The sequence below is a fragment of the Polypterus senegalus genome, chromosome 4, assembly GCF_016835505.1.
Source record: "Polypterus senegalus isolate Bchr_013 chromosome 4, ASM1683550v1, whole genome shotgun sequence".
NCBI classification, from domain to species: domain Eukaryota; kingdom Metazoa; phylum Chordata; class Cladistia; order Polypteriformes; family Polypteridae; genus Polypterus; species Polypterus senegalus.
In genome coordinates, this window is record NC_053157.1 from 224,073,997 (window position 1) to 224,086,158 (window position 12,162).

Genomic DNA, 12,162 nt, shown 5'->3' on the forward strand with positions numbered 1-12,162 from the left:
TACTGTTTACATCTAAAATAATTCAAATTAAAATAATTTATGTGTGTGTGTCTGTATATATATATATATATATATACAGGCATTACCTGTATAGTGGACATAAAGAACTTTATAATGCTTTTATCAAGTTGTTCTAGCTATAAATAGGCTGTGAAACAAACAAACAACATGACAAATCATCCAACCATCCATCATCCAACCCACTATATCCTAACTACATTGTCACGGGGATCTGCTGGAGCCAATCCCAGCCAACGCAGGGTGCAAGGCAGGAAACAAACCCCGGGCAGGGCGCCAGCCCACCGTAGGGCTCACACACACCAAGCACACACTAGGGACAATTTAGAATCGCCAATGCACCTAACCTGCATGTCTTTGGAAACCGGAGCACCTGGAGGAAACCCACGCAGACACGGGGAGAACATGCAAACTCCATGCAGGGAGGACTCGGGAAGCGAACCTTAGTTTTTAGTTTACTCTCTCACCCGTTTGCTGTGATGTTTAGTTTTGAGCGACAATGTTGTGTTTCTAAGCATACACAAACAGCAAGCCAAAACATTAATAAAGATGCAGCAATTGTCAAACTTCCATTATTTTACTTACTTAAGATACATATAACAAGTTACAGAAAAAAGCATGCACATTAATACCCGGATGCAGGCAAATCACATTTTTTATGCAATTGTTTGGCTACATAAAATAGTCCTTCTGTTAAGTATTAAATGCTCACATATACATAATGTTTCAGTATTTATTAATCAAACAAATACATGGCAAAAAAATGTAAATGTATCTATAGAAAACATTTATATTGGGAAACCCCATTTGCCGCAGCTACATAAAAATCAAATACAAGTTCAACCTTTCAGGAGGTTTGAATCCTGAGGAACGATCAGCTTTTCAGCGGTGTCTTACACTGTAACATCCTGAGCCTGTGCATCAAGCAGCTGGTCAATATGACTGCGCCAGACTGTATAATGCCCAATCTGTACCGTGTAGGTCAGTAGACCAGTCCATGAGACATTCTTACCGATTGCCATTTCTGATTTGAGTGTCGGTAATCTCTGGCAAGTACTTTTTGTCCAACTTCAAATGTTCTAAGCCAATATTCTGTCTTTGGTTTTTCACATGTTTACACAAATAAGGATTCGGCAGATCCAAGCGAGATCTCAAACTTCCTCCCAAGAAAAGCATTACTTGAGTCTGACCTGTGGTTGAATGAGCTGTAATTCGATAGGCTAGAAGGAAGTTTGCATTTTTCTCATGTAGATCCCCTTTTTCCCTTTTCCATGGCTTTCATAGACTGATTGAAAGACTGAATAAAATGTTCATGTAGACCATTCATTGCAGGATGGTAAGGAACAGGGGTGGTGTGCTTGATACCATCCTTTTTGACAAATGCCTGTAACTCAGCTGATGTAAACTGAGTTCCTGTCCTAAACTGTCACTGAGTAGTTGTTTCTTGAAGACCTGTATGGCAAAAAAGGTGTGGAGTATATCTACTGTTTTAGATGATGTTGCCCTTTTCACTGCACAAATTTCATGCCACTTCAAACGTGTATCAACTACAACAAGAAACATTCAATCATGGAAAGGTCCTGCATAGTCAATGTGAAGTCGTTGCCAGACAGAACTTGGCCATTCCCATGTATGAGGCTGTCGCTGAGTCTGTTGGCATCCTTTGTATAACTTGGCCAGATTCTCTATTTGAAGGTCAGTTCCAGGTTACCATATATACAGTAGCTTCAGGCTAAGCTTTTAATCTTTACAACACCTAAATGACCGTCATGAAGTGCTTCAAGTACTTTTGGATGAAGTTTATGTGGTACAGTCACTCTTGTTACCCAAATAAGGCATCCTTGACAAACTGATAATTGTTTCTGTCGAGTTGAATACTCCAGGAGATCAGCATCACTTCTAGAACACCAACCTTTTATTACTGAGTCAAATAATTGGACATAATGGGATCTCGACTTGTCTCTTTCTGAATTTGAGCACTTGTAATGGGTAAGGGCTCCAGTTGTGTTAGTTGGAAAATTTCAACTGGATCAGAAGGTTTTTTAATTCCATTAAAATCACATGATAGGTGTGAGAGTTCATCTGGATTTCCATGTTATTATGTGTCTCTGAATTAAATTTGGTGGTCACGGCCACCTAAAAACAAAGCCCATCTTTGTAAGTGTGCTGCAGCCATTTTTGGAACAGACTTATGAGGATTGAAAATAGCAACTAAGGGCTGATGATCAGTGACTAATATGAAATGTTTACCATATATTGTAGAAATTGATTACATTTCTTCACCGCCCGCACATTAGGCTTAGACCTTCCCTGTCTATCTGTGCATAATTCTTTTCAGCAGGACTCAGCGACCTTGATGCAAAAGCAGTTGGTTTGTCTGTGCCATCAAGCATCTTGCGAGAGAGAACAACACCAATGCCATATGGTCATGCATCGCCAGGCAGGCACAATGGCAAATTTGGATTAAAATGTGCCAGTATTTTATCAGATGTAATCGGTTGCTTGGCAGTTTTAAATGCTTATGCGCAATCTTGTGACCATTTCCATATACTGTACTTCCCTACTGAAGAAAACAGTTTAGTGGATGTAACTTTGTTGAAAGATTTGGCAAAAATTGGTGGGAGTAATTTACCTGGCCAAGGAAAGATTGTAATTGGGTCACATTTTCAGGTTGCGGTGCCTTCAGGATGGCATCAGTCTTATCTGGGGATTTATGGAGGCTATTCTTATTATTAATATGTCCACAGTTCTCTAGGGAGTCTTTAAAGAATTGGTATTTACTTTTATTGGCTCTCAGTCCAAATTCTGCTGGTCTAGTAAGAGCTGCTTCAAGGTGTGCCGGATGTGCACTACCAGTCACAATTATGTCATCTAAGTAATACTGAGTACTAGGAATGTCCTGCAGCACCTGGTTCATTGCTCTTAGCCACATGGCAGGAGCAGACAAAATCGCTCTGTTATAATGGAAGAGCCCCTTGTGAGTATTAATGGTGATGTATTTTTTAAATGACTTCTCTAATTCCATCTGTAAATATGCTTGGGCCAAATCTATCTTTGAAAAGTACTCACCACCAGTAAGTGAGGCAAAGATATCCCTTATGTGTGGTAAATGATATTGTGACTTTAAAGTCACTACAGATGCGTACAACACCATTTTTCTTGATCGCTCATATATTCATTGCCCCTCCACATAACATATGTCCATACCACCTCAGCCTACTTTCCTGTACTTTCTCTCTGACATCTCCCTCACTTTTGTTGTATGTGTCATTGTGTTAGATCTTATTCTGTCTGTTTTTGTAACCACACATCCATCTCAACATTTTCATTTCTTCTCCAAATTTCATTTCTGAGATCTTATCTGTTGTTCCAACAGCGCTCCTAATCCGGTTCCTCACTCCTGGACAATCCTCACATACTTGTCTGGTACTCCTTTCTTCCCCATGCACCTCCAGACCTTTTGATGTGGGACTCTATCATAAGTCTTCTCCAAATCAATAAACACATATGCAGACCTTTTTGTTTATTCAAGATGCTTCTCTATGAGCTGTCTGAATACAAAGACTGCATCAGATGTTCCTATCCTTGGCATAAAACCAAACTTCTCCTCCCCTAGGTTTGTCTCTTGTTCAAGTCTTCTCTTTATAACTCTTTCCCAGATCTTCACTGTGTATGAGATCAGCATTATCCCTCTATAATTTCCATAATACCGAATATCTCACTTCTCCTTATAAATTGGTATAATCATTTAGTTTTGCTGTTTGTACCCCAATCATCTTCCCTCATCTCCAAAGTTAACTGGTGACTCTACTCTGAATACATTGTGCGCTTGTGTGTGTTTGCTTTGCTCAGAGCTGCTACGGTGGGATCATGCTCCAACCCTTACTCACTTCCATGAATTGGATTAAGGTTGTTTGAGAATGTATCTTTGTGCAAAATTAATGAAGGGAAGCCACACAGTTCGTGATAAGCTCAAGCACCATTGCACAAATGGTGACTGATGCAGATTTGAACTGCCTGTTGTATATTTTGATCAAATGTGGAATTTTACATTGGCAGAGTCTGAAACTGAGTGTGGCAGAAGGTAAAAGTACAACTTTAATTTCTCGACTTTACCACAAATGATGCAATGTTTTAATGCTAAGCTATTTTTAATATAAGGTTTACACCTTCTTTTTAGTAATGTAATGTGAGGAGCACCTACTGCGGTAGTCAGGGCTCTCTGTTTGCCCATATGAAAACCTTTGTCTCCCAGTAGACTGCTTTAGTTAAATCTTGAAAAACTTATTCTTCAAAGAAACTTGTCAAGACAGTTCAAATTTTTGTTCAAACAGATTGTGTTGTACGATGCTTTGAAATATCAAAATATCCCATTGAAAAGTACTGGTGAATCTGCAAACTCTTCAATCTTAAAACAGAGAAATTGTGCTTCTTCAATTACAAATTAGTTCACTATTTTCAATTTCATCTTGAGATCAGTTACCTTAACTTGTATATTTACATCATTTACTCATCCGATAGCTGCTCAGATGCCCAGTTCAATGCCAGGGAAGGGGTAGGCACACACAAGCAGTTCATACAGCAGTTCCCTTCTCCTGCTGCTTTAGATAAGTTGTCGGTAAAAGTACAACAAAAAAATCACTTCTTTGGAAATTAATGGAAAGGGAAAGCAATTGTGTAAGCATATACAGTATATGGCTGAAATGACAGAAATAATATTATCTGCAGATTATTGTTGTAAAGAACTGACATTATCAAACAGTGTTTGAAATAATTAATCACATGGAAAAGGTGCAGCTCCCCTAACTGATATAAACATAGAGTGGGTTTAGAAAGTGAACTGCAGTTGATCTCTGAGCAGAAGAGGGGTCTGTTCTGCTGTGTTTACTTTCAACAAGGAACAAACAGGCTGATTGTACCTCAAATAGCAAGGATATGGAAGGATGAGAACTTGTGCCACAATGAAAGATTTGCTTAGCATTAAGACAAATGACAAAGACTGAGTTGGGTCTTCAGTCTATCTATTCCTGTAGAGCTGTTTTTGCTTCTGTATATCTTCAGAGAGAGAGAGAGAGAGAGAGAGAGGTTAGGAACACACACTGAAACACCGCATTGCCGCACCCACCACATGACAAACCAACTCAGAATCCCAGATTAGGACCCGAATGCAGCCTCAGCAAAACTTGTGTTTTTGAATTTGTCAAATAGATCCCCTTACTTATTTAAAAATAAATCTGCTTATTTTTAAATAAAAAAACTTGCATTAAATGATTAATCAATGGTTCACTGGCACTGCAATTCATCAGGAAAGCTCCAGACTGCTTTCCAACAAATTTGCCTTGAGACACCAAGGCAGATTTTAACTCTCTTTTGGGTGTTTCTTTTATAAATGTTAAATTTTAACAATATTTAGCCACAGAAACCACCACCAGATACACAAATCAATCAATGCCATTTTTACATCACTTGAATTGGATTCTACTGTGTATGAAAGCTATTGAGCCGCCACAAGCCTACTTAAGCTACACTTTTAATAGCATGACATTGTAAATTGCCTTAAAAAAGCACATATTTAGTGTAGTCTACTAACACATGTAATTGCATTAAACTTATCACTGTTATTTTTTTAACATGACCCATTGCTACAAATATTTCATATACAAAAATGGGATAAGTAACTAAAAAAAGTGATGTGCTCCAACTGAGCACACCTGAATGTTATGCCATTCAGTCATTTTCCAACTTGTTTATATTGTTGTAAGCACACTTTGGCAGTGTCATTGCCTTTTTTCTAACAGCTTTCTTCCTTTTAGCACATAACTATATCTAGAGAGAGAGAGCATGGGCCATTAATAGAATTTTTAAATACCTACAAATAATTCCATTGTAAGTATTGATCTATTTCTTTTAAATAAAATGTCTCATTCATCCTTTATACATGTTGTTTATATTGATAACATTTGAAGTAAACGTAAAGCAGCTGAGTTCTGTAATACACATAAAGTGCAAATGAATTGATAACTATTTTTTTCTTTTGCCCATTTTCTAAACCCCCTCAGTCCAGTATTCTGGCCGAAATGAGCTGGGACCTCTCAACATCTTCAAATCACAGGTGGTGTGCAGGTCCATCACTGGGCACAGTCACTTTCAAAACCAAGTCACAAAGGGATTATTGAGTCCTAAATTGACTTCCCTTTTGTGATCTTAAAAACTGACTACTTAGAGAAAACCCTCTGCAGGCATGGGGATAACACGCAAATTGCATGTAGTTAGTTAATAAAGAGAAAAAAAACTGGAAATAACTGAAACAGTTTCTCATGGGTTTGCCTCATAGTCTGATAAAAGACAGGGAGACAATGCACAAGTGTAAGCTTATAAGACTTGATGATTTGATTTGATGATACTCTGTATGTTCAATTCTTCATAATAATTATTCACAGTGGCTCCAAAATCCATACTGACCCTACTCTCTCTTCTGTTTCTTTTTCCGGTTTAAATTAAAAATAGGTGGCGCCTGCGCCACCACAAACACCTACTCAAAGCATCATGATGCACCAACATTGATGGACTGAAAGCCAGAAGTCTACGTGACCATCATCATCAGGTCCTTCCATGAAAACCCTAAATACAAAGAGGACTGTTTGACTTATGTTAGGTAGATTGCCCAGAGGGACTGGGCGTCTCTTGGTCTGGAACCCCTACAGATTTTATTTTTTCCTCCAGCCTTTGGAGTTTTTTGTTTTTCTGTCCACCCTGGCCATCGGACCTTACTCTTATTCTATGTTAATTAATGTTGACTTATGTTTATCTTTTATTGTGTCTTCTATTTCTCTATTCATTTTGTAAAGCACTTTGAGCTACATTTTTTGTATGAATATGTGCTATATAAATAAATGTTGATTGATTGATTGATTGATTTGTCTGACTCATTGGCTTTGAATAATCTAAATTCACACCACTTTTAGCAGGCATCTGTTCTGCTTGGAGATATTGTCAGAGTGTCCTGAAGAGAACATTTCAAAGTCAAAGTGAACTTTATTGTCATCTCAACCATATACAAGTATACAGATAGACGAAATTGTAACAGTGTAACAACATGACGTGCAAATAATAAATTAAAAATAGAATAAAAATTTAAATGTAAAAATTAAAACACAAACACAAACAAGACATTGTGCAAAGACAAGACAAAGAAGTAGAAGCAATATTGACGTGTAGTTAGCAATATGAACATTGATGCAATGTATGGTATTTGCAATGTAGAAACATAAATATAGTCAATAGATATGTAATATAGTAAATAAATAATAAATAATAGATATAGATTATACAGAAATTATCAATGTATGATAATAGTTGTTTAAGACATGTGTAAACAATGACAGGTCAGAATGTTTCACAGCAGAAGGATATCAAGAGTGTCAAAATACTTAAAGGTCAGTATGAGATTTTCAGTTCTTTTCTGTATGCACACTAGTCTTTGCAGGACAGTGGCTCATGTATAAAAGTTCTGTTTTAGAGGTGGTTGAGGCCATGTGGAAGGTCCCAGGGGCAGCCTGGTGTTAAGGAGTCTAACAGCTTGGGGTAAAATCTCTCCTGCAGCCTGGCAGATCTGGCTTTGATGCTGCAGTATCTTCTCTTGGATGGCAGAAGTGTGAAAAGTCCATGTGAGGGGTGTAAGGGGTCCTGCACAATGCTGCAGGCCTTGCGGACACTGCGTTTGTAAAATATGTCCTGTAGTGAAGGGAGAGGCACCCCAATAATGTTCTCTGCTGTCTTCACTATCCTTTGCAGGTGCTTGCGGTCGGATATGTTGCAGTTGCCATACCAGACAGTGATGCAGCTGGTCAGAACACTCTCAATGGTGCCTCTGTAGAACATGGTGAGGATGGAAGGGGGAAGACTTGCTTGATTCAGCCGCCTCAGGAAGTGTAGTCTCTGCTGGGCTTTCTTGATTAGTGATGAGGTGTTATGTGTCCACGTAAGTTCCTCAGTTAAGTGCACACAGGAACTTGGTACTCCTAACACTCCACATCTAAACCGTTGATGCTGAGTGGGATGTGGGCAGGACGTGATTTTCTGAAGTCCACGATTATCTCTTTTGTCTTGTCAACATTGAGAGATAGATTGTTGTCTTCACACCATGCAGACAGCCGTTTCACCTCATCTCTGTATGCTCTTTCATCATCCCTGCTTATCAGTCCCAGCACCGTCATATCATCCGCAAACTTGATGATGTGATTGGTGTTGTGCGTGGCTGTGCAGTCGTGAGTCAGCAGGGTGAAGAGCAGTGGACTAAGCACACAGCCCTGCGGTGCTCCAGTGCTCAGTGTGATGATGCTGGAAGTGTTGCAGCCCATCCGAACTGACTGGGGCCTCTCTGTCAAGAAGTCCAGGATCCAATTGCAGAGGGTGGTGTTCAGGCCCAACCTGCTCAGTTTTACAACCAGCTTTGGAGGGATGATTGTGTTGAAGGCAGAGCTAAAGTCTATGAATAGCATCCTGACATATGTGTCTTTCTTATCCAGATGTGTCAGGGAGATGTGAAGGGCAGAGCATATGGCATCCTCAGTTGACCTGTTTGAGCGGTATGCAAACTGAAGAGGGTCAAGGGAGGCAGGGAGATTAGTCTTTATGTGTGACATGACTAACCTTTCGAAGCACTTCATTATGATTGGTGTGAGTGCAACTGGTCGGTAGTCATTCAGGCATGTCACTGATGACTTCTTTGGCACTGGTATGATGGTGGTCGACTTGAAGCATGCTGGGACTGACGACTGGCTCAGAGATGTGTTGAAGATGTCTGTGAGGACACCAGCCAGTTGACTTGCACATTCTTTGAGCACAAGACCAGGTATGTTGTCAGGTCCTGCAGCCTTCCGTGGATTGACTCTGGATAGAGTCCTCCTCACATCTGTTATGGAGAGACAGAGTGCTTGGTCAGTGGAGGGAGGTGTTGCTTTTCTCACAGGCTCTTTGTTCTGTGCCTCAAACCGTGCAAAGAAGTTGTTCAGCTCATCTGGAAGGGAGGCATCACCATCACTGCTGTGTGGATTGGGCTTGTAGTTTGTAATTGCCTGAACACCCTGCCACATACGACGTGTGTCTCTGGTGCTGCTGAATTGTTTGTTGATCTTCTGCGCGTATGCCCACTTAGCTCTCCTTATAGCACGAGACAGGTTGGCTCTGGTCACCCTGAGGGCGGCCTTGTCTCCAGATCTGAAGGCTGCATTTCTGATCTTGAGCAGCTTGTGCACTTCTCTTGTCATCCAGGGCTTTTGGTTGGCTCTTGTGGTAACATCCTTGGTAACAGTAACATCCTCTATGCATTTGGAGATGTAGCCAGTCACAGAGTCTGTGTACTCCTCCAGATTGATGGAGTCACCATCCATAGCAGCCTCTCTGAAAATGTCCCAGTCTGTCAATTCGAAGCAGTCTTGGAGAGCTGAAACCGCACCAACCTGCCACACTCTGATGCTCTTGCGGGCTGGTTTAGTGCGCTTCAGCAGGGACTTGTATGCAGGAACCATAAAACGCTGATATGATCTGAACAGCCCAGGTGAGGGTGGGGTAGTGCCTTGTAGGCGTCAGGAGCGCTCGTGTAAACATTGTCCAGACAGCTTCCCTCTAGTTGCAAAGTTCACATTCTGGGAGAATTTTGGGAGAAATGACTTCAAGTTGGCATGATTGAAGTCTCCAGCAATAATGAAAAATGCCTCGGGGTGCGTCGTTTGCAGTTTGCTGATGATCTCGTAGAGTTCCGCTAGCGCCTGGTTAGCATTTGCGCTAGGCAGGAGGTAGACGGCCACCACCATCACACAACTGTATTCCCTCGGCAGGTAGAAAGGCCGACACCTTACTGATAAAACCTCTATCAGCAGGGAGCAGTGTCGCGCAACTGAGGCAGCGTTCATACACCACTCTCTGTTCACATAAACACACAGTCCTCCCCACACGGGTCTTACCGAACAAAGAGGCGTCTCTGTCCGCTCGGAAGATGGTCAGTCCGTCTAGCTGGATGGCCGAGTCTGCAATGTTTTCCTGGAGCCATGTCTCAGTGAAAATAAAGATGCAGCAGTCTCTCATTTCCCACTGCTTGGCCCGCTGCAGCTTTATATAATCCAGCTTGTTGTCCAGCGATTGGACGTTCGCGAGCAGAATGGACGGTATCGCAGGTCTGGTGGGGTTTGTTTTTAGCCGCATGCTAACACCGCCGTGTTTCCCTTGTTTCTGCTTCAGATTGCTGCGCTTGCGTTTTTACCTGCTCATGCTTCTCAAGTCGCCGAATTAAGCAAAGGCTACGGAGTGTCTCTGTCACCTCACTGGATATTTCGGCGCAGTTTCTTCGGAAATCGAGCAGGATTTTCCGCTCGTAAATGTATGCATGCGTACTACAATCACTTAATCTATCATTTCTTATACTAGTTGATAGTGATGTTGCTCGGCCGAACATGTGTTAACACGAACATCGCTATGCTCGAGCATGGCACTACTCGAGCGAGCACCACATATGCTCGTAGCCATGCTCGAGTCTCCGCTCACGTTTCGCAGGTTGGAGACAGCCAATCAAGGGGCAGGTAAGTATTGCCCTCACTGTAATGCCAGTAGCCATGCCAGGTGCTGGCATTACAGTGATTGGCTGGCCGGAACATGTCATCAGGTGCTAACCAGCATGCTCTCGCATATAATGTTTTAGAGCAGTGAAAGGCAACCTTTTTCGAGTTGCTGCGCACTAAGTCCAAAAATTTTCTTCGCAGCGCATCTGAGAGACTGCCCATAAAAAAAGTCATGACGACACAATCTATGGACAATCACCAATAAAACAGTTAATTTTACAAGTTTGAAAGACATTTTATTAATAAAGGAGTCAAGGGATAAATCTTAAATTTAATTAATGTGAGCGTTGAGATTGTTTTTCAGCACATATGAGATTGATGCAAGGATCAATTTTCGAAAGACAGACGTGCATTTCCTTGTCGATCATTTGAAGTCTCTCGCGTTTCTTAGACTTCATTTCCATGTGTTCCATCATCTGTTTTTCCAACATAATTTTTTTTAAAACATTATCTTTTTAATCAACCAAAAGTTCAAAAACACTAGCAATTTTAAATATTTTACAAAAGTTTTTGCGGCGCCCCTAGAAAATTCCATGGCGGATGCACCGGTTGCCCGACAATGTTTTAGAGCGTCAGCTCACCTGCAGGCACTGGCATATAATGTTTTAAAGCGTCATTTTTCCTGCAAAATTGATTTTTGGGGGGTGTTTGGGCATGTTTTTGTCAGTCTGTAAAAGTGGCGTACAACTAGGACAAACTGGTTCCCAGCAGCGACTTGGGAGTCCAAGATGCATTCAGACATCATCCCATTGCTGTTCCCGGTCCATTTGGGTGGTGTTTCTGTCACTTTCTGACCTTTTCCAATGGACCAGGCACCCTCCCCTCTTCAGAGCAGGGGGTGCCTGGTTGTCTGCCATTGACTTACATTACACTCGGGTGCTCAGTAGAGCACACGAACATCGCGATGTGTTTGGACCGAACACCCGAACACTTTGGTGCTCGCTCATCACTACTAGTTGACAAAGACGAACAAAAATGAACACTAAACACAGCGGACTCATGAGCTCTGTAAGCCGCAGCCTGCACAGGCACCGCCATATTCAGCGCCCATGAAAAGACAATGAAAATAGCAAAAGAAGAGTCAAAGGTGATGGCAGGAAGATCATTAACAGGCAGTCAAATAAGTGTGTCATCAAAAGCAAAATGAGAACCAAAAGGCTAAGGCAAAATGTATGGATTCAAAACTACAGATTCAAATTTTTAAAAAAGCTTAAATGATTACAAGGTAGTGAAGAGGATTATATCCACATACTCGGAAACATTGAGAACAGCAGCACCATGTTTTATACAGGAGATGTTATGTCATCATACATCACACAGACGTGACATACAGTATACACAACAGAAAACAAATGAATAAGAAAATATCAGGTCATTTTCTAACCTGTTTAATCTAGCTCATGGTCATGGGGACAGATTGCAGTCTATCCCAGCTAGCATAGGGCACAAGGCAGAAACAAACCCTGGACAAGGCGGCAGGACAAATGTAAATCATTTTTTGAGTTGAACCAGGAGATGTATGCTAAAG